General features: G+C 42.4%; 1 long non-coding RNA gene across 1 annotated transcript; it reads left to right on the top strand.

The window, feature by feature from the left end:
* The first annotated feature begins 2 nt into the window (after positions 1–2).
* Positions 3–23329, top strand: LOC139827206 (uncharacterized). Its single transcript, XR_011737527.1, has 2 exons — positions 3–691; positions 23083–23329. It is a non-coding gene; the product is annotated as an uncharacterized lncRNA (long non-coding RNA).
* Positions 23330–27962: the final 4633 nt, after the last annotated feature.

Raw genomic sequence — 27962 nt, 5'->3', positions numbered from 1 at the left:
GACAGTCTGTGGGCAGTTCAAAAGCCACACGCATTTATTTATTTATTTTTCAGGCTCGCAGGCAGCAGATGCGCTGCGCGGCGTTCGCGCTTAGGGGGCGCACGGACCCAAGGTTTTAAATATTAGCCTCGCGCGTTGCGGGAGGACTTACTCGGAGGTCCGCAAACGCACCTTGCAACCTTGACCCCCCCACACACACCCCGCCCTATAAAAAAATCTCAGGGAGCATCCCATCGAGGAGGGAACGGGGAGCGGGAAGGGAGAAGCCAGCCTTCCTGCCCCAAGGAGAGCGGGCGCGGGGCCCCACGGCGAGGTGCGGGGCGCTCCACCGCCGTCCGCAGCCGCGCCGCGGCGGGGGCGTCTGTGCCCCGTGGGACGTCGGCGGGTCCGGCCCCGGCGGAGGTGGGAAGCTGCGCGGCGGAGGGAGCGGGCAAGCCGGGCTGCCTGCCTACAGGTGCAGCCCTTTCGGGGGCCGTGGGAGCCCGCTACCCCTCAGGAGAGAGGCGGCAAAGGCGGAAGAAACTGAAAAATCCCAGGCTGTTATGCTTTTGGCATGCTTAAGGAGAGGATCTGTCCGGTAAACACAAAAGGCAAAAACAATAGAGGAAAGCAACCCATTTCTCAGGAGAATGGATCTCTCCCGGGTACTCCTGCAGCTGAAGAGCTGGCCTGAACATCGCTGGGGCTTCAGGTCTGGTATCGCTCCAGTTCTCCCCTGTGTCCCCTGCGCCGTCACAGCACCTTCGCACCCGCCGCCACAACTCGGGGCACTTTCCCACCTCCCTCTTTTTAAAACCCTGCCGCCAGGCCCAGCCCGGCTGCGGTGTGGCCGGGCGCGCCCTGGCCCTCGCACCGCGCTGCGGAAGCCCGGCCACGGCTGATGCGCGGGGCTGGGGCGCCCTCTGCTCCCCGAGCGCCTGCTGCTCGGCAGCAGGGGCAGGGGCCGCTGTGCCGGGCCGGGTGCTGGCTCCCGGACGGGTGACCGCCCCTCCTGGCCACGCTGCCAGAGAGGACTGGTGAAATGGACCCGCTGAGAGCGAGCCGCGGTGGTGGCATCTCGGGGGCGCGGGAGGGAGAGCGATCCGGCTACGCCACGTCTTGCAAAGCCAGCAGCACCATCTTTCAGTGGAGACAATGAAAGCTATTTCCCATAGCTTTCATTCCCAGCACCATCCCCAGCGGGGACGAGTACCGAGTGCGAGACCCGCAGCTGGCCCGTGATGAGGATAATCCCGGTTTGCGTTTTCGATAGAGACGGGGAGGAAAACGGCGCAGGGCACGTAGAGAGGGCAGGCGCGGCGAGCGCTGCTGGAGCGAGGAGATTTTGGTGCAGGGACGTGGTGTGCGGTGCGATGTGAGACGCGAGGAGTCCTGCTTCCCACACATTCCCACGCAGGGAAATTATCGGGCAATAAAATGTGTTTGGGGTGTATGTGTTTCACACACCACAGCGGGCGGCCACGCCGAGCACTCAGACCCTTGCCGGGGCGAGGAGTCAGCTCAAGCCACCGTGAGCGACCAAGGCCTCAGACACGGGCGAGCACTGCGGCGGGAGCCCCCGCTGTTCACCCGCCGTCACACAAAAGCTCCGGGCGTGGAGGGAGCGAGGGAGGGAGCGAGCACGGGTGCGGCGGGTTCCCCGGGAAACTGCAGACAATTCTCCGTATTTTTGCGCAAACCTTCAAATGCTAGTCCTTGTTTCAGCCATCTGCCTTTTTTTTCCCCCTTTCTTTAATTCTCCTCTGCATCTGCGTGTTTTTTTTTTTTTTTTACCGGTGGTTTAACCCTCGCTCCGCAGCTGCGGGGGGCGGCAGCTCGCCGTGCCACACCTGCACAACTGCAGCATCCCACCCCTTCTCAGGCGCGGTGCGGGGCTGGCTGTGCTCTGCCGCAGCTGGGGGAGGGAGAGCAGACAAGACCCCCGCCCCACCCCCATCCGCGATATCTCCTTGCTTACGGGCTGCTGGGGGGCGGTGACGCCGCACGGGTGAGGCAAGCAGCGTTTATCGTTATATTGGGTAATCGAGGAAAAAATAAAAGGAGGAGTGGAGAGGCGAGGAAGCGCTCTGACACGTCTCAGTTGTCGGGGGAAGGAAGGAGCTTCTTCTCACGGATCCGACGCGCATCCTGCTCCCCGCGCTGCCTCCGCGGGAGGGGCAGACCGAGTGCCGCGAGGCCGTGGCGGCCGGCGGCCTCCGCGCAGCCCGGGCGAGCCGGGGTCTGCCTGCTTGTGTTCCCGGGAGCATCCCTATAGAGGGAGCAGTAACGCCGGTGCCTACCCGCCGGTGGTTTGCTGCAAGGTCAAGGGGGAAAGTCCCTCTCCCCACTTTTATTTCTGAGTCTTGTGTAGTTCTGAGGCAGGAGTGGAGGAAAGTGACAGGCGAGATGGGTCCAAAATCTAGTCAGGAAGCAAGATGCAGCACAGCACGCCCACAGAACAGCTCAGCCAGGCACTGAGGCCCCGTTAAGGGCTGAAATGGGGTTTTGGACCATGGATGGGGCTCGAGGGAAGCTCCAGGTTAGGCTGGGCAGGGAAAATCAGGGCTAAGGATGCCCACAGGGCCATGACATTTAGAGTGTCAGGTTTGACCTGTAAAATTGCCCAACCACTACAGAACCAGTGTGAAATAATATTGTAGAGGGAAAGAAAAAGGCCAGCATTTAAGCCTGTATTTTGAAGGTGGGTTTAGGCAGTGAATGTTCACTTGCATGGAGTCAAGCACCATTTGATTTGATAGGGAAAGACAGGTTACGCAGGATTCCCAGTATATCAAGGAAATAAAATTCCTGACTGTGTACTGAGTCATTTGCTTGCGAAAGCCTGGACAACCAAAAGTAGTGTGGAAATAGTCATTGCTGCTAACAGTTTGGGGGGGGGGTGATCTTTTTGACATTTTCACCTGCTGCAGGGCTGAGATTATAATCATGGTTTACCAGCTAGTATTCTATAAAATATATCTACATACTAAATTATGCATCTCTGAACATGCCCTCAAATTCAGAATTCATCAAATGCTCCCTTTAGTTACTTTGCTGCATCAAGATATCATACCTGTCTGGATGTCATATTCAATAAATGTCATACATTTATCAAAATGGGTATATCAAAAAGCCTTTTAATATCTTTATTATAACTAAGAGTGTGTAAAGTATCTCCACATTTTCTTCGTATGTTGAAGGAACTGAAAGAAAAAGTTGGTATCAGGAAGAAGAAAAAACATTGAACAAACACCTGCAAAATGGTGGGGAACTAGGTCTGTTCTGGATGTATGGATACATCTAGACCCTTTTGTGTATCATAGCAGTTCACTGTTTCTCTGAAATCCACAGTGTTACTCTGCTGTGACAAACGCCCACGCTACTTCCCTCTTCTTAGCCAGCTCCTCTTGTTACCTCTTACCAGTTACTCCATCTCAATGCCTTTCTCACCAGCACTTCAGGTACAACTTTCTTCAGCCCCATCTGTCCTCTGGATCTTACCCGCTGTCATATTTCCATCCTCCCCATGAGGGAAAGAATCCAGTCCTAAACACTTACTTTTTCTTCTTTACTTGTACTCAATTTGTTCTTCTGATTAATAATCAGATTTTGCTCTGTGATTATCTTAGGTCTGACAACAGAGGCACAAGCCATGGTTCTTAGTCCAGGATTATCGCAGCACAAGTCCAAAGTATTCACATGGCCACCTCCCCTCTTCTTCTCCCACTCTACCAATATTCCCCCATCCCTGTCACCCAGCACCTCCTTTTCTGTGTCTAGGGATTGTCTGATATTTTTCCTCAGGAGAACCTAGTATCAATAACACAACAAATCACAACAAAACGAAAGCAAACCGCGAGTCATAACAGCTCAGGGCTTTCCAAATCTGCGGAGTTGGGCTGCATCTGCCGGAGCAGCCTGGCCCCCGCAGCCTCCATCTGCTGCTCTGTTTCCAGCCTTACACCACAAGAGGGAGTGTTTTGTTCAGTTTATTGGCAAAACCTAGTTTTCCCTATATGAAGACAATAAACCGAGTTTCCTGTACGTAGAGGTTTTCCCAAGCCCGTCTATTCAATAAGCATTTTCCTAATAAAACTTTTTATTTTACCATGCAGTGCAATTTTTTAACATTTCATAAGAGCGTTATTCACATATACTAAGTTTTATAATGAGTATATAAAATGTAATCAGAGTCTAATTCCCTGTTGATTCACCTGGCTACAGAGTCATTTGTTCTTTGGAAACTGGCATATTACATGTCAGTATAAGGCATATGTAAAATATTCTATCTGCAGTGGGTATCATTTGCCTCATAAATGTAAATACCAACTATACAAATGACAAAAATCAATTGTTATAACATAGGTAGAAACAAGATTCTTTTCCACAGAATCACACAAGAAGTACATTAAATAAAAACTATGGTAAAATCCTAAAATAACAACTTCGATAACATGCTACTGGAACACCTCAATCCAAATTTGAAGTCCTGACATTAAGACAGATGCAATCCTCTGATAACAATTTTAATCTTAACAACCCAAAGTTGTATGGTGGTAGGTATAGTTAGGTCTAGTTTTGCTAGACTGAGTGTTTCTGCTTATATCATAAAAAGTGGTGCTTCATGCCTATAGCCAGGTAGGGATATGTGGGTTTTGAACCTTGCTTTACCCCAACATTTCTGGCTTCAGCTCAATCTCTAATGCAAAGCATATGTGCCTCCCAGGAGGTCTTGCACTGGCCATTGATTTTAAAAGGCTTTCCTGCTCCACAGAAGTCTGTATGCAAGTTTTCCCAAAGATGGATATAGTTGCTGTTCTGACAGTACAATTATCTGTGTTATTTCTGTCTCCTACCCTAATTACCCTTAAGACTTAGAGTTGCTCACGTACAAAAGAAGCAAATGTGCTCAACTACTATAAGCTTCTCTTATGATCTATTTATGCCAGGCTTCTCTGTGATCATCTATAGCAGGAGTGTCAAACTCATTTTCAGGAGTAGTTACATTTATACAGTCCTAAAATTACATTTGACTCTTTGAAGGCAATCATGAAGCTGATGTGGCCCCTGGTGAAAATGCATTTGACACCCCTGATCTATGGGTTAGATCTTGGTGTCTTCACTCCATTTTTACTTGCAAGTTTCACCGAAGCAGCAGCTGAATAAGGTATTCACTGTTTGGCTCCTATGGCCACAAAAATGTCTTCCAGTTAACAGCTGGATTGACAATATCAATATCTTGACAGTGATCAGAATTGGCTTCTCTTGTAGTATTTTCTTCTGTTCTTACTCAACTACAAGAATGTCAGTAATGTAGGATCAAATGCATGATTGACTGGATGATCTAACTAATGTGACAGCTACAATGTACCTCCTACAAGGTAGAAATGAGGCCCACAGAAGAGAGTGTCAAATACCCTGAGAGAAGAAAAACGTGATTTTCTACTCCAGTACTTGATGTTCTGATCTCCACACTGAAGGCTGCTTATGTACTTTACTTACTGGACTAAAGCACTGCTCTGTTTGAAACACAAGTTAGATTCCTACCTTGAGAGAGAACTTCTGACTGTAAATTCCAAGGCTGTGGGTCTGAGGGCACTGTTATCCCTCCCTACCCCTTCCAAGCTTCCCCTGGGACCTCCCCTCACCCTTGCTCATGGCCCAGGTTGTTGTTTCAGCTCAGTCTGGGCCACAAGTCTTTGGCCACAGTGACACCACAGTCGTGCCTGTTCCCAGCCCTGTCTTTGATCTGATCTTATGCTGCTTCCTGGATGGATCTTAGATCTGGTTTAGCTCCCCATCTTGCCCCACTGAACTCCTGGATCCTCCTCCCTTGCAGAGCATCCCTGCACTCACTGCTCCCCAATATCTGTTTTGTCAAAGTCAGCACAAAACCCAGTTCCTTGAGGTAACTCCAGCTTAAGCCATCAGGTCTACCTGGCACATTGCTTGGTGAAAGCACCCATGATATCGGTACTACTGCACTGCTTTCAGATTCAAACTGGGTCACAGGAGGCCACTTTAGGAGCACCTGCATCTGTACTTTTGCAAACTTAGTCCTATAATTAAAATTCTCCTAAGAGTGCCAGTGTCACCACAGAGTCATAGCAGAAAAAAGACAAGATGGACACCCACCTCTAATTTGCCTAATAGAGGCAAGTATTCCTAAGTTATTCATTGTTGCTGCTACTCCTGTCCTGGAAGCTGACTGCTGGAAAGGCTGGGGGCTCATTGTACAGTAGCAATTTATAGGATCATTTGGTTGTCTTCCTACCACCCTAGGTTGCAGTATTCATATACCTTGTCCATCCTTTTCCACCCTCTCCCAATAAAGGGATTTTCTAGGTCAGGAACTAATGGAAATGAGGTGTTCTGAGGATCTCTGATGATTGAAGTGGTCATGGAAGAGAGCTTGAACCTGCATAAATTACATCAGCTCTAGTCCTATACAGCCACTTTTCTTAGATCCCTTTATTCCTCCAAAGTGGAGGCACTAGATTTAAAGCTGTCTGCCTCTTGTACTTTACTGCACTCTTTGAGTCAAGCACAAGCCTCAAATGGCTTTTTGAGAGTCTAATTAAATAACTATATTAGAGGTGGTTAAAGCTCAAAGTATTTGTAAATGTTGAGATGTAAGTGGCTCTCCCAGAAAATGTGAGCCTCAAAAACATTATTCCTCAACTACCCACCAGACATGTCGATAGCACAAGTTGTTGCTGTCACTCCTATGAACAAAAACGCCCCTCTGCTTCCAATCTAGAGTCAATTGTGGAGATTTCTCTGGAGCTGAATTGTTAGCAGCAGATCATCACAGAAAGGACCCAGCACTTCAGACTGGCGAACACAAGTGTGTGCAGCTACGTGGTGAGTTATGCGGCCACACCTAGATGACCTGTCCTTTCCATTCCAGAGATGGGTACATTCTCAAAGCACGCACCATGCATTCGGCCACAGGATTCTCTGTGTTGGAGCAAGACATGCTGTCTGCTTCCTGAATACTTCTTTGAAACACTACACTACTTTGATATTTTTATTTTCATGTTTTTAGGTGCCAAGTTCAGTTAGCAGAGAGCATGGGTGAAAGTACTTGAGCTTTAAATAAGCCTTGTAATGTGCACTACCAGCTGTTTGTAGATGAATGACAGGGGATCTGTAGCCAGCCTATAACTTTTGACTTTATTGGGTGAATTTTGTGGGTACTATAAATGAAAGAACATATGGGGAGTCCTGAGGTATGGTAGGATCAAGGGTTTTACAGTGCATAAATAGAACACACACACAAACTGGTTCCAGCTTTACTGAAAAACTTCAGAAAGGAAAAGATACAGGCCAGTGGGATCAGTGGAGATCCAGAAGCTGATAGTTGATTGTGTTCCAGCACGGAAGTATCAGACATCTTGTGCTTTATCAGCTACAGTTCATTGACCAGTGTAACCGAATGACTTCATGTAACAGAGGCAGATATTGCTTTGCTCGCTTGCCCAGCAGCCCAGTGGTGACAGGCACAGGCTACTGTTATCACCACATCACCAGTCTGTCCTTCAGTTAAGATTGGTTAATTGCAATAACAATATCTGACCATGCAAACAGCACCTTCACTTTTAATTTAGTAAGTTAAAAAGCTGAGAATGAACTTTCCAATGGGACAAGCAGGGCATCAGCTTTTCTTACCAAAATCACTGAAGAAAGGTCCATTGCTGGTAGGTCTGACATGAAGCTGACAGGACAAACAGCCTGTTTGGGTGGAAAGTTGTAACTTTCTGTAAGGAATAGTTTCCAAGTATTTCTGCAACATCACAGTTTCCGAGATAGTTGAAGTCTCTAGCACCTTCCAGAAGAGCTGACCAGTGGACCATGGCGTGACCTTACAGCCTAGACTTCCTGAATGTATTGTCTGATAGGACTTCTGTGAAGAGGCATGTGGTGCTACTTCTGATCAATGAAATTAATAGATATCATCTTGTACTGGCCCCATCTTCTCTGTAGTCTCAAGTATACCTGTATGCCTTAATTCATCACTCAGGAAAACAAGCCTAATACCACACCTGGAGGTAAGTCACAGGTATCTTGAATTCCATAAGCTCCATAAGTCTGAGGCTGAGCTATTAATAAGCAAAGATTACAAGCCAAATTAGTAAAGAGTTTCTGTTCCAAATATGGTAGCCATCACATTAGCAGAAGGGTTTCCAAGCAGCTATTTCTTGGAACTGTGAAAGTAAACAGGACAACGCCATAGTACCAAACAGTTGCCAGTTATCTGAATGTTGAATTGTTTAGAGTTTAAGAGATGGTTTAGCTCTTCTTTGTACTCCCCCTGCCCATCCTCTCCCTTTCCTTCCCTTACAAACCAGCACTCTGGCTTCTTGCCAGAGAGGCTGTAGTACTCAGGAAAGCAAGGGTAGGAGTTTACACCACCTTTCACCAATGCAAAGGAAATACAAGGGATCTGCAGGAATTTGTAACATAGGTAGAATCAAGTCATAATCAGATCTCAAAATTGCCACAGCTGTCTTGCTTTCAATCTTTCATGTTATTTCATCTGCGCGGTCTGTCCTGTTGCAGTGTTGTCTTTCTGACAAAGGCACAAATTTTTCAGGCTCATACACAACCATGCGTTGTAGGTTCTAGCCAAGTCAAATAGATTAAGATCATGATGCTGACTAGACTCCTGTACCGTGTAGGGATCATAAAAAAGCATAAGGATGAGCAATGCCCCTATACTGGAAGTAAAAGAGCCTAGGAGGCAACAAGGCTGGATTTTGTGAGGGTTATCCCCCTTTGTTGTGCGGGTAGCTAATGATAGTGCAGTTGGCTCAGGCACCTCCTGCTGCTTTTCCCAACAAAGTCAGTGTGACTGAAATTATGCATCAGGGAAGATTATTGATGCCAGAACCATTTCCTCCTTGCAGAAACAGAGGATGTCAAAGGGCTATCAGAACAGTTCAGGAAGAAGCTTTCCTACACCCAGTTTTTGGCATGGAAACCATGAGTACTACTATTAAAAATCCATATTGTTGAATTTAGAAAGAAAAACTGACCAGAGCATATTGAGGCAGACATATTCTGAGTAAATATTCTACTTTTCTACAACAGATGCATCAGACTTAGTTTTGAGAATTTCATGGTGAATTTGCAGCGGCATGTAATGAACAAGATACATAATGATGTACACAGTCTGAAGCTCCAGTCTTGTTCAGTCTATGATCTAAATCTGCTTTTCTTGTTCTGCCATTTCTAATCAATGTCTGTTTCTTTTGTTTGTGGAAATTAATAACAAAGCTTAAGGCAAATCCTCTTGCCTTCCTTCTTTATGTGTTCCTTTTTTAAAAGACTGGGTTTAAGCAAAAATTACTCTATATTCTGATCAGAATAATTAAGCCTCTGAGCAATATTAGAGGATAAAAACATCAACTTTCCCATGCTGCCTTCTCAAACACTCTCTTCTATCTAAAAGCAAGCACTCACTAGCCTTTCCTATAGCATAACATTGAAAACCTTTGCTAAAATTACCAGTCACAGTGTAGGCCTTTCTCGTGGAGGAACTAAAGTGTGTCCAGGAGTTTATTTCATAGCCATGAAGCAAGTTAGTCACAAGAGCCAGCAGATGTCCCAACCGGATAATGAAACCGGAAACTTGAAGGAAGGCTGTGTTCTCTTCCCATTCCCTATAACCAACTGCAACGAAACTCTAACCTGATATGGCTCATTCCCAATAACATGCAATGAATGAAAGATGCTGAAGATCTGCCTCCACTTCTTTCAGCCTTCTTATACCAAAAAAAAAAAAAAAAAAAAAGAAAAAGAACAAGATTTATCTTTGTTACTCAGTAAATAACAGGAATATTGAGTCTACCAGGAGGTAGTTCTGCTAAAAGGAACCTTAGAAGGTAGCTACTGCAAGGGCCTGCACTATTACGATAACAAGGCTGAACCAGAATATTTTTACCAGGTTATATTAGAATTAATATTGTAAACAAAAAAATAAATGTCAGCAGTTTGACTTGAGGTTCCTTTCCATTCACTTGCTTAACTATCAGTTTCTGGATTTATGTGCAATCCAATTTTGTGTAGTCCCTTACCCTCGTCTGCTTTGTGTTTGCTACTGTGAAGAGATGTCTGGCTTTGTAATCTTCGTAACTGCACCTCATATAGTCATAGATCACTATTCAATCTCACTTTCACCTCTTCTTTGCCAAACTAAACAAGCTCTGCTCCCTCAGTTTTTCCTCATAGCTCATGCTCTCTGTGTCCCTGGCTGTCTTGATAGCTCTCTACAAGACTGTTTCCAAGTTTTAACCTCCCTCTTGAAGGGTGTAGAGGGTCCCAGAACCAGATACAGTAGCCTATGGCCTCCTCAGCTGCAGATTAAAGCAAGGAATAACCTCACTTGATCCGCTGGCCACACTCCCCCTAAGGTAACCCTTAGCCTTTTGCTTTGTTCCTTATGGGAGCACACAGTTGGCACATGTTCACCTTGGCATTCACTGTCGCACCAGTTAACACCTGTAATCCAAGGTCCTTTCCAGTAAGGCTGCTGCTCTGCCAGCCAATTCCCAGCCAGTACTGAGGTATGGGGTTATTATGCCCCAGCTGTATTTTTCCTTACTGAATGCCATGAGTTTTCTGTTTCCCCAGTTCCTGAGTTTCTTCGGTCACTGTGAACTGAAGTTCCACCAGTTGCTGTGTCAATCATTTCCCCTAATTTAGCATCACCCACAAGTTCATGAACAGTGTGTGCTGCCTCATCATCATGACCGTGGATGATAATGTGGATCCTAGTGTTGCCCTTTGAGGGACTCTACAACTTACGAGTCAGACCTAAAGGTATTTATTTCTGCCCTTTGACCCACAATTTCTACACTACTCAAGCCCAAGCTTCCTGAGCTTTTGAGTGAGATCTAGGATACAGTAGGAGGTGGTGTCAAATGCTCCTCTTGCCTACATGGTCATTCCATCAGAGAAAGTAATCTGTTTAGCCATGAATTATTTGCTCTTTGGAAATACGTGTTAACTAGTCCTTACTACCTTCTTGTCTGGAGGACATGTTCTTAAGCTACCTCTCCTGATTGTTATTACTTTCCATGGACAAAGGGATCATAATCATATCAGCCATCTCTGTCAGCACCCACCTCTTCTCACCTAATTAGGCAGTACCTAAATTGTTATGGCCTCTGTACACCACCTCCTTCCCAATATGTGGTGGTAAACACAGAGTTCTGGGAGCATGTTTTGTCTGTGAAGACAGGAGCAAAAAATGACTTCAGTACTTCAGTCATTTCTGTGTTTGTTACTAGACTGTCTCCTCATTCATCCACTGACTTAGCTTTTCTCTGAATTTCCTTTTTCCAGATAATATGCCTGTATAATCTCTCATTGCCCTATTCATTCCTGTGCAGTTTTAGCTCCAGACCCACCTCTTGTTTTGATCATCCTGATTTTGTCCCTACAGCATTTATCTTTGAGCATTGCTGAGCGATATTGCTATACTCTTCTTTCCTTGCCTCTCTTTGTTTCCGCTTTTTGTACTGTCATGTTTTTTTGTGGTTTTGTTCATGGAGAAGCTCCTGGCATAACCAAGGAGGCCTTCTGCCAGAATTCCTGGTCTTCCTATACAACAGGATGGTTTGTTCCTGAGCTCTAAAAAAGTTTTCTTTAAAAATAAGCCAGTTTTCCTGGGCACCTTTCCCCTTCATGGCTGCTTTCCAGGGCACTCTGCCTAGCAACTCCCTAAAAATAAGCCAAAGTCTGCTGTCCTGAAATCCAGAGTGCTAACACTGCTATTTTCCTTCCCAGCCTTCCTTCAGATCCTGAGGTAAATCATCCCGTGGCTACTGCAACCCAAGCTGCCAACTATGCCTGCATTTTCCACTAGCTCTTCACGGTTGGTAGACCACTACCTATGGTTGAGCCTCTGATATTTCTGTGTTAGGAAACAGGTACCAACACAATCTAAGGTTTGCCTGTCGTGCTTACATAATGTCATGTTGTCAATGTCTAGAGGGTTGAAAACCACATGAAGATGAGACCCTATAAACAGCAGATATTTACTAGTCATTTTAGAAAACCTCATCTGCTGTGTCCTCTTGGTCAAGTAGTTCTTACAGATTCATTCTCAGTGTACACTCCTCCTCTGTTCTTGACCCAAAGACATGCTCAATGAGCTCGTCCTCCAGCTTTGTACTGGAGCACTGGACAGTCAGACTCTTCATGAGCTCACCTCCTCTTCTTCCCTGCTTGTCCTTCCTGAATAGCCTTTATTCATGTCTGACCATGGACTTCAGTCTTTGTTCACCAGGGCTTTACATTATACAAGAGAGGAATACAGGATCTACATTGAAGTTGACCAACCTTGATGTCTGTTTATAGCTAGCTTACATAAGTCAGGCAAAACCTGCTGTGTTAAATGTTGTTTCATATTTTGGAGGCAAAAGAAATCTAGGACCTGTCCTCCTTACCCTTAGGCAAACAGGGGTAGATGAAGTTGTGATCTTAAAGTGGACAACACAGCTGCTCCTTGTGCCATGGTTCACAAGCACAAACAAGGTGTGAAACGAGGCAGGCTGAGCCACCAGACAAGCCCCAGCAATCATATCCAGTTTTCTACCCACATTTGCATTTGCACCCATGGAAAACACAGGAGTGATTAGAACAGCAATAATTTCACCTGCACTGCAACACTACAGTTATGCTGCACACATGAACTTGCTCTCAACTTCAAAGTAGTAACCACATTCCTTTAACTCAGGAAAGTCTCATAAAAATGTAAATTTATCCTATTTCCTATTGTATTCAGTAGTGCCTATATACATATAGCAATACGGTTCACAGCAATCTTTTATAGCGGTTCAGCCAAGCTAAATGCTTTTGAAATGCTAATAAGCACAATAAATAAATTCTTCATAACCCAAGACACTGTTATGCATTCAGTAAGGGGAAAGCATCCTTAGGAAAGGCTGACTATCCCCCTTCACATGGGAAATGTATTAGGTTTGGCCTGTAGAGCTTGTGAGTGGGAATCCAGAGCTACCTTTACATTAATACTCACATGGATTTTGTTACAGGGTTTATTATTTATAAAGCAGCTAATTTGAAGTATGTTTCATCTGCAATCAAGGAAAATTATACTTGTATTCCATGTAATAAACTGTAACTCATGCTGTATATGGTTTGTGGATCCCTCTTGAACTTGTGATGCCATAATCCTATTTCCTTATAGAAATATGTGTGTGAACAAGCAGATATCCTCTGAAAAGTTAAGAATCACTAAGGTCAATGAAAATGCATTTTAGATTACTTTGGATTTGTTGTCTCAGTCTTAGGGTGAAAGACAGCTATGTTTTCTACATTTGTTATTTGCTGACAAGACCAAGAATTCATACTGTGAGAAGAAAAAGAGTTTTCTGGACTCCAGGGTACAGGACAATGTCAACAGTGACACTGTTGATGTTCTATATGTAGCAAGGTTTTATGGAAAATACAGTGTTTGTAAGCAGAAATGCAAAGTCTAAACTTCTTTTCCCTACCACCTCCACAACTTTGAACCTATCAGGGAGTTTCATCAAATAGAGACAGAGATCTCACACGAAAAGCTTGCATGTGGCCATTTAAGATATGACCTGCTTTTCTAGAGGAGCTCCATTTCTGCTTCACTTTAGGGAAAGGTTGCAATGTGAGCTTGTATCTCAGGCACATCGGAAAGTGCTCATATGAGCATTCTGAATGCCTTGGGTTTAGGAAAAACTTTAAACACATCTTTAGGTACAGAGTGGAGTCAGGAGGCAAAAAGCTACTCAGGGTATGTTAAGAACATCTCTCTCGGGCCATATGCACATAGCAAGTCAACGTCTCATATAAAGGAAGCCAAATGTGCTGCACAGATGCTGAATGGTCTGATTTTACACGTGCTTTGCAGTTGCTGTGTGCACATGCAGCATAACATGTGGGGTAAACACCAAACATTAGCTACAGAGACCTGGAAAACAAGCTTCTGCTTGTTAAAGTAACTTCAATTGCTCTCAGAGCTCCTTGTTTTCTTGCACAAAATGTTTCTCTTGGTATTGTTAATCCTGCATGGCCAGCAGGAGGATCACATCCTTCAAACACCGTGAAGTTCTGTAGTGCATAAGTCTCATAGCTTTCTAATTGACTCCTGTCTTTTGTGTAGGATCACTAAGCACCACAAACTTGTGCTACAAATATCACCCAGTGCTGTCGAAGGAGGTCAAGGCAATGTAGGTCTAGGTCCTGGATGGTGGGTGGTCTTAGACTGCTGTCTTTCTGTGGCATGGGTACACTCTCCAGTAGTGCCTTAAGCAAAATAAATGATTTGTCATGTGTTTGGTCACCCCTTTCAGAAAACAGGCATAGCTTTCAAGTTACCTCCCCTGGAATAAGCAAAGTAGCACTGTTTGCTGCATTTGTGTGTTCTGCTTGAATGGAAACTGGTGAGCCATCCAGATGATTTAATCTTGATAACAAGTACACTTGGAGAGAGTAGATCGGCACAGTTCTATGCAGCAGGCATTGTTCCAAATGGTGTTATCAGAAAGCTTCATGCTCCTCCTCATTTATCAAATGACAAATCAAGAAGAATCCCATCAGGACCGTTTTTGACTAGAGGAGAATGACCCATTTAAATTATTTGCAACCTTGGTGAACTTGAAAGACTAGCATGATTACCTTTAGGTCCTACAAAAATATCACTGTGTTTGAATCTGATACCTTCTGTTTTCAATGTTAAGCTCCTGCAAGTGAGGCCAAAACCAGCTCTCAAGTAATTAAAACATCCCAGGCTGCCTGCTAGGGTGAGCAGTGGTCCTGTGCTCCTAGAGCAGGATCTGGTAGCTAATTCTAGCTCCCAGGTTTGGGAGCACTGCAGAAGGTACACCGATTAATATTGTCTATCTGTCCTGGGCTCTTGTTATGCCCAGGCTTACACTACCTTATCTTGGAGTGGGAGTCCTGGAAAATCGTTACCCTGCCCACTCAGTCTTCCACACGCAGGAAGTAAGTGACAGTTCCCATCTTCTGTCTCTTGGCCAAATGAAAGCTGTAGTACAGAGTTTGTAGGATCAGGAGTGTTGGTCACAGTACATTTGTTGCCTTTCTTCCCAATAATGGGTTAGTCCACCTCCATCGATATTATAGCTGGAAGTAGCTGAGGGAGATAGCTTTGGAGGATGTGCAGCTTTCCATGAGGTAGAGGATGGAAGACATCTCATTTTGTCAGAAAAAAAAATCACTATTTATTAGCTAAGCTGAAGGGAGTCAAAACAACAGATTTACCCAGATTCTGACTGTCATAGCAAGAAAAAAGCCATTTTTTTACAATTAAAAATATCCTATTGGAAGGACATTTTACGTTACAAGAACATGGTGTTCGTAGTCAGTCCCTCAACATCCTTATTATTTCACTCCAACTAACAGTCACCAGAACTGAACAAGATCTGAGCAAGGCCATAATAGTACATTCATTAATAGAATGGGAGTGTATTTGGGAAGTGTAAAACATCCGAGATTTCTCAATTGTCTCTAAAAATTGGAACATAGTGTGGGTTTTTTTGTTGACATTTGTTGTGCTTCTAGTGAACAAATAGGCTGGAAGGATACTAACAGGAAATTCTGTTCACAAGATAAGCAGCTGTTAGCCCCCAAAGCTTCAGAAGTTCATAAGGGCCAAAAAACCATATTTCTTTCTATGTCTGATTTAGTGAATATTCAGCATTCCACGTCAGCCAAAGGAAATGCTTTGGGGGCAGTTTTTACAGATGTAATCAAATTTTGTGTTTGTGTGAAGAAGGACAGAGCTTGCCATTTGTTTGTGAAATAACAGTTTCAAAGGTTATGCTTTCACCACAAAAATCTTGAACGGTTGTCATTCCAAAATGCCTGAGAATTTTGTAACTTTCTGTATAATTTCTGGAAAGAGACTTGGTCCAGAACATGTCATTGTTTTCAGATTGGAAATCCTCATTATTTTAATGCACATTTCTTGAAAAGTGTTCTGGTCTGGCTCTTAGTCATCTACCAAACAGCTAACAGAGAACTGCTTCAATCTTTTTGTCTTCTGTTTGTGGCCCACAGATGCTACTGCTTTTCAGGTAAAGTCACAAAGGAAAGAGTAACAAAAGCACCTCAGAAGTAAGACCACATGATCCATTAGTGAGATCATAAAACGACTATGACTTCATCAAATTTGTCTGTGCTGTGCAGTGAGGTACATCTTCAGCTGATGTAGATGGCATAACCTCAGTTGTTATTCCTATGCTGATTTACAATGGCCAAAGTTGTGGACCTGGGAGACACTTGTTATTCTGGGAAAATTCCTTGCTTCTTCAGAAACATTTGTTCTTGGAAATGTGGATTTTTGTATATAAAGCATGTCCAAGGACTGTCCTTCCCAGCAAGTAGCAAATTTAAATTTAGATGTTATGATTTTCCCTGAAAAAATGAAAATAAAAGTGAAAATTGAGCAAGTTACTGTGGGTTCTGTATGATCTATTTGTAGAAGGCTGATGAAACTTTAGAGTCCTGAATTCTTTCCAATGGAAAAAGCAAGCTCTAAAAAGCTTGGCATTTATAAAATCTTAATCCAAAATGGCCAGAGAAGTAGTAAGCCATGCTTCTTGCAAGGAGATTAACATAATTACTTCAAACACTTCACAAGCCTAGTGACAGAAAACATGACAGGCCTTCAAGTTGCTCGTAAGTTGTCTTCAACATATAAGAAGCCAAATTATAGTACTTATGCTCTTCTAAACTTTTTTAGTCTTCTAAACTTTGGCTGAATTTCTGTGTTTCCTGTTCCCAGTGTAAGACAGAACTAAGTTTTACTTGTGGTGTACAAGAAATGTGTATTTAGATGCCTCTATGACAAAAACAGTGTAATTGTGCATATGGAGTTCTCATCAAGCATAGGGTGGATTTATTGTCTCAAGAAAATACAATGGTCTTAACTGCAATTATATACAACCTTTTCATTATTCAGTGTCAGAGGAATGAAGTATGGTAGGAAATAGCCTAGACAAGACAGAATATGTACAACATTCAGCATTATTTGCTTACCCAAACACTATCATTGATAAGCTGAGAATATCCTCAAGCTGTACGGAACAATGGAGCAGAGGAACCCACCCACAGCTGCTCTGACCATGTTGCATGTATGCACCAAGGTTCTTTTTTTGCATGCAAGCTGCTTCTGGACCACGGCAATTCCAAACTGATAGGCACTTGATTATTCATCTGCCTTGTACCACAACAGATCAAGTAGGTATAATCATTTCCTCTGATTTCCCTATAACTAGTGCATCCTCAGAAGGTGCAGGCATAACTGATGATGGAAATGACACTGTGAAAAGGGAATAAACAATTTTTCATGAATAACCTGGTGTCGACATGACAAATGATGCTTTTCTTTTCTCTGTATCTAGCATATTTTTTTCTCAGTAATGCCTAAATCGTATAGAGGTAGAAACAAGTTGTGACATTTATATATCTTGATTTCTGTCCTCACATTTGAAAATATGCTTTATCTGGAAAAAGCTGAAAAGTTATTTTCTTCTGATTTTTTTTCAGTTGGCTGGTTGGGTTTTTGTTTTGTGTTGCTTGGTTGGTTTCTTTTGTTTGATTACATGGTTTTTGTTTTTATAAAAAAATCTTCTCAAAATGGAAATAGATGTTTCAATTTTGGTTGAGCTTGAAAGCAAAGTTTTGTTGCATGAGAAGACATCCTTTGAATTCTGTAATGTTTATGTGTGTATGCATTTCATTAATGTGTGTTTGTATAGAAAAGCTTATCTAAAATTTCACTAAATAAGATTCTCTGCAATGTTTCAGAAATGCATTTAAATGTCTAGCCTACAAGAAACTTTAATTTCCCCTGAATCACAATCTAAATTAACCATCTATATTTTTTTATGAGCACCCTTCAGGACTGAACTGCTGTGCTGGGTCATAACTCACTGAGCTTGGACAGAAATTACATCTCTTTTTCACCCCCTTTTTCCTGACCTGGGTGTTTGTGCTGTTTTCACCACTTTACTCAGGGGCAGTACCTGGATAAACTGAAGTTCCTGCCTCCCCATTGCTAAAAGCAGCCCTCTGGATTTAGCTGAATGCTGGCACATCGTACATTTTTACGGCAGTCTCACTGAATTAAGTCAGTAGGCTCTCGTGGTTTTATTTATAACACTATTTTCATTTGTGCCTACACATAAAAAGTGCTGAGGATTTTTGTTTGTATTAGCGGAAAGGATGAACTTCCCAAAGCCTTCCGTGGAAGTGGTAAGACTGGCATTTTGTTCAATGAGAAAATTTGCCCTGGCCTGCTTCCAGGACCCAAACACAAACCTGAGCATATCACACTTAGCTGAGCTACTGTCTCAGGCTGCCAGCCAGTACTGTTGCAGAAAATGCTGAAGTTCTGCTTTCTGAGCTGTCCTTCAAAGTCATACAGACAGCTGCCAAGAAGCTTTTTTAAGCAACAGTAAGTCTAAGACTTAACTGAGACAGAAGGGGAAGGCAGCTGGTTTTAGTTATCAGAGATAATTTGCCAGGTATTCCCTGCTAGGGGTTGAAAGACTGAGCACCACAGAAACAGGGTCAGCAGCTTTTATGGAGACACATTAGTTTTGCTTTTCTGTTACCATGCATATTTACCTGTGTTCATGCCATCTTCTTTCCTCACACGGGGAATCCAGAATATTTGCGAAGTGACATGCTGTAACCTACACTGAAACACTCACAGACAGGGAAGCTTTCCCTCTCCTTTAGTTATTTCTTCTCAAAAATCAATCCGTTATTTTGTGGGGTAAATTTTCACTTCGGTGTGACATCAACTGTGTCACCACTCCATGGATTGTCACTGAGCAATCCCATACAACACAACATCCTCAGCTCTCCTTTCCCAGCAGACCTTGGTAAATACAGTTACCTAAATGATACTGTTTGCTCCAGCTCATGAATCAAATAAACTTTCTGCATCTGCTTGTTGAGTCAACCACCTCAAAAGATTCCATTTTCCCCTTCCCCTAAGTGATTGGTTACACACAAGCAAAACACTGATGTTTTGATATTTGCAGGCTACTTCTCCTTGCAACTTTGAAAACTCCTTTTCTTGTTGCCTATACAAGTAAGTGGTGTTCATTCATCTGAAATTAGAATAGGAAACCAGTTGAAGCTGTGAAGCTCTTTGTGATGTAGTTAGAATTATGTATTTAGAAATCCAGCTGTTCTCCTGCTTCCCTATCCCTTTTCCCATTGTTCATAATTCAAATTCCTTTCAGCTTCAACTTTCCACACTCGACCTCAGCCCAACAGTGGTTATGTTGGACATCTGAGTAAAATTTGTTAAGCCATTTTTGAATTATTCAGGTGTGAAAAAATACTGCCATATGCTCTGACCCAATATAAATAAACAGAAGGAAAATTTAGAACCTGTTGTGGGGGTTTTTTTTCACTTTTCTGTAGAGGTCACTGAAGAAAGTTTTTGAAGTATTTTCAGCTTGATACAGAAGTTTAGAATGGGAAATTTTGCTATTTAATGTGAAGCAGCAGCTCCCCAGCCCAGCCTCATGTCCTTTACTTTTTCTCGGTTCTACCGCAGGGCTCTGAAATTTTACCCATAAGCCCATGTGGGCATACACGCAAAGGACATCATTCAATCTGTGCTGCCTTTGCTGACAGCAGCAGAATTCCAGTTTCCTCTCTGCTTGATGGAAGTTTACCACTGTGTCAAAAAGGGAAACCCAAAGCAACGCGCTGTTTTCTGTTCCAAATGAACTTTGTTCATCCAAACAAAGTGTCTCAAGGGAAGACAAAGCAAGGACACTACCTAGCAAGGCCTCCCTCTCAAGGTCTATCTAGAACTGTACCCCTAGAGATTCAGAGGAGGTACTCGATGAATAAAGAAAGACAGAAATCACATGCATCTTAAAAAAAATTTAAAAAAAATAAAAATAAAAAGGACAAAAGGTCAAACTGAAGAACTACACACTAACTCGTCTCACTCCGGTGGTCCCTGGGAAGATAATTCAGAATGGATTTACCGAGGGTAAATTGCGGCTGACCCACCTGATTGCCTCCTGTGATCAGGATCTCAGTTTCTGGACACAGGCAGAGCATTCTATGTCATTTATCTTGACTTCAGCCAGGTTTTCAACACAGTCTTACACAATTTTCTTGTATCCAAGTTAGGATGTTACTGTTTTGATGGACGGACAACTATCCATCTAAAAACTCATCCATTAGACTCAGAAGGATAGGGATTAATGGGTCATATTTTATCTGTGAACCAGCAAGAAGTGGAGTGTTGTGGGTTTTTTCTTCACCTGTCCTGCTTAACACCTTTACCTGATGGCACTTTCGTCCAGTTTGCAAATGACACCAAAGATGGGGAAAGTTGTTGATGCACTCAAGATCAGGGCTGCCATCCATAGGGACCTAGACAGGTTGAAGGAATGGGCCAGTGGAAACCAGCTGAAATTCATCAAGGGCAAACACCAAGTGCTGCCTCTGGGCAGGAAGCTCTGGTGCAAGGACACAGGTTGGTCCCTGCCCAGCTGGGAGCAGCTCTGTGAGAAGGAACCTGGGGGCCTCGGTAGACACAAGCTGGGCATGAGCCAGCAGTGTATCCCAGCTGCAGGGACGGCCAGCAGCTTCCTGGGATGTAGTCACAGAGGCACAGCCAGGACATAAAGGGAAGGGTTTATCCTGAAGCAGCTGCATTGTAGGGGAAATTGGGGGATCAAGGCTTGTGTGGCCTGGAGAAGAGGTGGCTTCAGGGGGACCTAGCAATAGCCTGCCTGTATCTGCAAGGAAGTCATCAAGCAAATGGAGCCAGGGTTCTCAAATAAGAGTGTGGGAGGACATGACACAATCAGCATAAGCTGAAACAAGAGAGGTTCAGGCTGAAAAAAGGACTGAAATAAGGAAAAAAAACCACTTTTCTCACCCTCAGGACAGTTGAGAACTGGAACAAGTTCCCCAGAGGAGCAGTACAGTCACTCTCCAACCTTGGGGAGTTTCAAGACCAGACTGTACAACTTGGTCTGATCTCACAGCTGACCCTCCTTGTAACAGGAGATTGGAATAGAGACCTTCTGAGGTCCTTCTATCCTGAATTATCTTAATTGTTGCACTCAAGAGTAAACACAGCCTGTCCTTCCAGCCTTGCTGGTGCAAATCAGTACTGCAGCCTGAGGGTATCAGTGCTGTGGCCAATGTGGTGGGAGGAGGAAGAAGCCATGAGAGCACACTGTCTGCAGGGTGGCATGTGTTCCCCATCACCTGCTTGCCTTTCCTTTTAGCTGCTTCTACACTCCCATATGCATGATTTGGAATATTTTTCTGTCTATCAAAAGCACTAAAGAAAATTTCATAATCCACTGACTAGTTCTGTTAATTCTGTAAATGTAAGAGTAGAATCCAGCTACTCTGAACTTCAGGGAATGAGGGTTGGTATTTGTTTCAAGAAGAGGAATTTAAGCCGGAACTGCTATTATTTCTAAGATATCTTCCCTCAAGATCAGAAGGTGACAGCATTCTTTGGCCCAAAGCAAATTCAATCAAATTCAGTGATACGAATCTCCTTTTCTTTTCTAGAGTCAGCAGTAACCTAATTAGTCTAAGAAATAATTTGGGACTTTTAGGGTATGAAACACTAAGTATCGTAGAACATGAGGGCCACTGTTATTTTTACTTTCATATCAGGAGTTTTAATATGTGAGAAAATCATTCTTTTCCAGACTCATTCAGAAGCTCAGTGAAGTAATTGGGTTTTCCCATCCACTGCCAGCTGGCACTGAATCAGGCTTAATGTGCAGTAGTGGAAGTAAGGCTGGTAGGTTTGAGTCATATTTCAGTCATGACAATAGATCAGCTTGTATTAGAAAAGCAGTGAATATGGTTGTAAAGATTAGTTCCCAGACATATGAAATGGAATAGATAATGAAAGACAGCAATAATGAAGGGTAGTGAGTGAGCAAAAGGAAACCAAAGTTGCTGGACAAGTGAGTGTTATATCAGAACAAGTCAGACAATTTATATTGGAGGTTAATGTGGATGAATGCCTCGAAACAGCAATGGAAGACAGAAAAGCTGTGATCTCGAGGTAATAAGACAAGATCTTTTTCAATAACTTGAGTACAAAACTGGAGATTAAGGATTTAGATGACTTAAAAGGAAGAGTAAGAACTTAAATAATTAGGAATACTGTAGGATCAATTATTTCATCTTCAAAATGAGGTTCACAAAAAAATTTATTTCAGTAAGAGGTATATTCACAAATAGAAGTAAGACAATTTTTGATGTAACACATCTAGGACAAAGCCATCTACAGCATGTAGTAACCTTTACTACTCTCATGCAGTCTGAAACATTATTGAGTCATAATGGCAGTATGTGATGTAATGATTAGGGGGTGTTAATCTTCCCTATTTTTCCTGAACCCAAGAACATCACAGGACTGTTAATAGAGTCATAAAATCTCTGTAGCTGGGATAACAATGTGTTTTCTCTTAGTTATTTTTGAGTTATCCTGTACTTAAACACACCACTTTTTAATGATAAAAGTAAGAAAAGTGAAAAAAAAATGAATGCACAAGCAAGTGAAAAAGATGTTTGATTTTTTCATTTGGCAATATTGATAGAGGTTTACTCTTAAATGAACTTACCTTGGCAGGTAGGTCATTCTCAATAGCAGCAGAATCACAGTGTATTAACAGTGAACACTAACTAGCGAAATACTAAAACTGAGAGAACAGAACCCTAACAATAAGGTTGTGTTACTTGGGAGTGTGTTGTTGTCAGATCTGTTTGAATGCTTTTGTAAATGGAATTTTGACTTGGAAAGTGAGACCTACATGCATGATTTGAAGTCTGAAAGCCATGGCTAGGAATGAGGAGAGTAAATTCAGTCTGTTTAGTGAACTGAAGTCTACAGAAGTTAATCACTATCTCTGTCACATATAAGTGAACTCCAGCGTAACAGGACTTGCAAACAGAATTGCAATAATAGTAGTTGGATATATTTTGTTTTGTGTCAGGATTAATTCCAATCATTTTCTGATGTTGTTCCTGACCCTGGTTTTGTTATGTTTTTTTCAGGTTTATAGCACTGGAATGAGACTGAGCTAGGAAAAGCTCAACAGAAAATCAGTTTCACCTGAAATCATCAAAAAATAGTCACTGAACTTGGCAATATATAGGACTTCGGGTTCCCCAAGAGGGAACGAGGAAGAAATGAATTCTGCAAAGTTCCTGTCCTTTATTATTTAGCTTGCTTTAAAGAATTTACTTATCACTCATGTTGAAATGTGATAATAAAAGTAAAATTTTTTCTCCGTGGCATAAAGCCTTAAGATATTTACTGGTTTAAAACAAAAACACCCCACTAGAACTAAGCTTAGACTCCTGAAAGAAACATGGCAAGTATTTTGAAAAAGAAAGAAAGATCTTGTAAAAATTACTGGAAACCATGACACTCCATTTAGTTTTTCATAAAACTTTTCTGTGCCTTCTTATACAGTGGGTATTGATAGGCCCAGTGCATAAATAGGTACAGTTGATAAATGGATCTCCTGTACAAACGCGGTAAGGGGAAGGATGACAGTTCTCCTCATCTGGAGATACTATTCCCCAAACCTTAAGTAACACTTTTTAAAAACCTCATGTCTCTTTGCTATCCCCGGTTTTTCCTACAAGGAAAATTTAGTTTTATCCCTAATACAAAAGGCTGAAACAGTCACTATTTTGTTCAGCAGAAAGGAAAAATAACACACAGTTCTGACTGAGATGTATTTAGAGTGGTTTTCAGTACAGTCTGTGCATGAATGGTTACAGACAGGGATTTTAGCTTCCAGTGACATTGCTCGATTGCCTGCACGTTTTTCAGTTAAGTGATCTGTCAGTGCTTGAGACCCAAACTCAGTGTTTGAGCTGAACTTACACCTGTGCTCCTTATGTCCTCTAATTCTTGTGCTGATTTGTTTCCAAATGCAGAGACAGAAACTCAAGAGTGCTCGGACAGGTTACGTGTGAAGTGATCTCAGGGCAATGTAGCTAAAGCCATTTTACATATGAAGGAATGCACATCTACATTCTTAATCATATGTTGATTTACTTTGGGTAGCTCCATTAGGCAAACATAAAAATTATGTAAACTTGACAGCGAGCAGGTACGTAACATTGAAGGCCATCAAATGAAAAGAGAATTTAGTATTGAATAAGTGTTTTCCTAGAAAATGAGTTTACTTGTCTAGAAGTGTCCTGAGTGCCAAAAACTCATTTGTAAAAGATGAATGACTCCACAGGAAAACAGAAGGACCTCACAGGCCATGTGCTTCCCTTAAGCTAGTATAATGAGAGACTCAAATGGCTTGTTGGTTTAAGAGACTTTTAGCAGGAACTAGAGTGCACTGGATACTGTTTGTGTTTCAAGAAAACATGGACTACATTGATTTACAGTTCTCTCTCCTTTAAGCAAAAATACAGCATCAATTCAGCAGTGAGTAGTTAGACAACATTGTAGTCAGGTAAGCAGCAGCATTCATTTTTCCAGTTTCACCATCTGCTTTTTGACTTCACTCCCTATGTGCAAAGCTAAAATTTTTAAAGGGGCAGAGGGTCACTGTTACTTCAGATAATTGGCATTTTAAATATGTTAGAAATACCATGAGCACTGGCAGGAAGCCATTAGCTGCAGACAAGGAAGCAAAATTTGTCTTCTCAGATTTATAATGAGAAGTCCATGCATTACGCTAAACCTCTGAAAAGAAGGAGTCTTTAGAGAGCAATACAGTTCCTCAAAGTTTCACATTTTTTTTTCAGAATATTCTACTGACTTATGTATCTTAAATATCTGTTTGTAGAAGAGAATTCATAGCCAACAGGAATAGAATTCGTACCACATGAATTCTGACTTCATGCTTCTCAGATCAAACATGAACTTAAATCCCTGCTTTTGAACAGCATTTGCATGGGTTTTGTTTCAGGGTCTTTTTTCATGAATTGTATTAATCTTGTCATTTTCCCATTTAGTAGCAAAAAGTCTTGCATGAGGTTCATGAGCATGAAGGCATTTCTTCCATTATGTCTAATTGTCAAGGGACAATCTCAAAACCTTTAGCCACTATACCACAGAGTACAATGACTAGGCCTCTGAAGTAGAATATGCCACACTGTGGTACTTTTCCACAAACAGTTTAAAACTAAGAAGTAAATAAAGCTAAGTCTTTCAGCATGCAATGCAGCCAGAAGCCTGGTGTTTGAGTCCAGGTGAGGAGAAGGAACACGCACAAAGGTCCACACATAGGACATATCAGCAGGTCTTTTTTAACAAATAAGTTTCTTCATGCAGGCACTTCTGGATGACATCTAGGATAGCCTGACTGAAAAAAAATAGGAATTCTCACACTCGTTTAGTCTGAAGTGAAAGCTTTGCACACATGAATGAGACTTGTTCCCTCTCCAACAAGTCACATCTATTTTGTTTAACTCTGGCAAGATCCCATTAACTTCAGTTGAATGGAGGGTGAGAAATCAGCATCATGAACTTTTAAAAATTCAGCATAGCTTCTATGAGTCCATTTTTAATTCACTGTTGCTCTCATGAAAATGGTACTTATTAGGTAAACTTTCATTTATCCCATATAATTAATTTGAAATAATATAGCTTGGACAGTTCTTAGAAATGTGATATTAGTGTTGGCATAGTTTCCTCTATTGTCCTCATGTTCTCTAAAATTATGCCAAGCCACAAGCTAGGTCATCAGGACTTTTATAGACTCAAGTAAAGCCAGCTAGCAATAGTATGCTTTTAGCAATTTTAGAGTTGCTATTTTAAAGCTCCTTTTCTTGGAGCTATCTAGTCTCAGGGGTTACAAAAAGAATCCTAGGCTTTCCAATACAGCATCCCAGGCAAGGATGTGCTCTGAAATTTCAGTAATTGAGAATAGCCATAGGATTAGACCATCATTTGATACTGTGTTTGGATAAGACCCTCGATGTAGACATTATTCATATCAGATGTTTATTTTAAAGTGAAGCATATTTAGGCTTTCAGTAGCTCAAGCCAGATGCCACATTAGCTTTCTCCATGTTATACATAGCCACCATCTGGCACAACTGCATCAGCACAAACCCCCAAGGTCACAAACTGCAGCTCTCTGTGGCACCAGTGGAGCTTAACATGACTTGAAGCAGGTGCAAACTCAACTTGAGCTGCAGCCAGGTCACGGCAGGTCCAGCACTAGAGCAGAACACAGGTTGCCAGTATCTAATGTGACATTGAGGCTAGCATCAGCTGAAGATCAGACATTTGTTCCCTGTTTATCTGCATTTATCTAAACTATAGACTGAAGAGCTTTGAATGGACTATCACCTTATTTAAATGACACTGCTGAGCCCATTTTCTAACAGTCATAATGCTGAGTCAGCAGGGACTTGTCAGTCAGGTCTTTAGAGAAACAACCTGGTATGTAAAAGAACTGCTATTAATACAAGAAACTTAATAAAGACACTAAGCTCCATGTAGACAAAAATATTTTGTGTTGGGCAACTTAATCAGTATTCATTAATTGTGTTCTACTGTTGACCTCTCTGATTGATCCAAAGTGTATTGACTGAATCTTTCAGATGAAGTGCTGATACCTGAACTGCTCAGAGGTTCACCTTTTAGGGTAGTCTTTAGACTACTATTCAATACATGCAGCTAGAGCTCTGACAGTAAGAAGTGATACCAAATATTTTATGCAGTAAATAAAGATTAACTGTAGATACAAAATACACAGCAGTCTGCACATTAATGCCTGAACTACCTTCATACTTCTTTCCAGAAGCCATGACGGACTGTCCTTGAAACAAAAGTGTACAAAGCCTATTTCTATTTCACACCTGGCAGCAACTTCCAGACAGAACACACAGAACAATGACTTCATTGGGCTATTAGGTAGACAGCCTGCACGGCCACAGTTATCACATTTGCAAGGATAACTAATTAGAAGCAGTCCATCCAAACATATCAGAAAATAACTTAAAACCTGCATATTTTGTGTGCTGTATATGCAAACAGTGCAGAATTGCACAGTGGAGAAAGCCAGCATGCAGCTAATGAGTGACCCTGCATTTGCAGAACAACAGAGCTTCTGGCATTTCAGATACACTGAGGAAAATGGAGGTTAACAATTTTGAAATTACCTCCTTTATACTAAAAAATAAAACAGCAGTTTGTGGCTTAATTTGTGTTCTGCTCTGCCTTGTGATGTAAACCTGAAACAAAAGAACGAAAGGAAGAACTTTGTGATATTTTTAGAGAAACATTTGTAAGGGGACAACCTTACAGCTTCCAGGACAGAAACTGTTGCAACAGTTATGCGGGATTATAGCTAATGTAGGACCAGCCCAGCAGCTAATACCTAGGAAAGACTGTGGCAGAGCACTCATGTTGTGACATGTTCCAATAATAATACTTTCCCATCCTTTGGCAATTTGCAGTTTGTTGGCTTCCAGAGGTGGATTTCACAGTATATGATAACCCTTGATGGATACTCTTCTATGAATGTTTGCTTGCTTTTTGAGTGCACATATACTACCAGCATCCACACCATCCCTTGGAAAGTGATTTCTTGCAACAGTTTAACTTTACATTAATGAGGACCTACTTCCTTTGGAACCTCTCTCCTTCTAATTTAGCATGATGACCTACTCTTCTGGTCTTGGAAGAACTGTCAAACAGCCTTTGCCTCCTCACAGTCTCCAGGCCACTCAAGATGTTGTAGCCTCTTCTCTGAACTGGAGTGTCCTGGTCTTAGTATAGAAGGTCTTCCATACCTTGTTGGCTTTCACTAGATCTCTTCTAGTTCTGTTCTGTCCTTTTTGAGTTCACAGAGCAGAACTGCACACCGTATTCAAGACGGGGGTATGACATGGAAGTACTCAGTGACATACTGGTAGTCTGTTTTCTGTATCTTTCCTAGTAACTCTCAACA

The sequence above is a fragment of the Patagioenas fasciata genome, chromosome 2 (assembly GCF_037038585.1).
Source record: "Patagioenas fasciata isolate bPatFas1 chromosome 2, bPatFas1.hap1, whole genome shotgun sequence".
Classification (NCBI taxonomy): Eukaryota; Metazoa; Chordata; class Aves; order Columbiformes; family Columbidae; genus Patagioenas; species Patagioenas fasciata.
The sequence above is the reverse complement of the archived record's forward strand: the minus strand, read 5'-3'. Positions and strand labels throughout refer to the sequence as shown.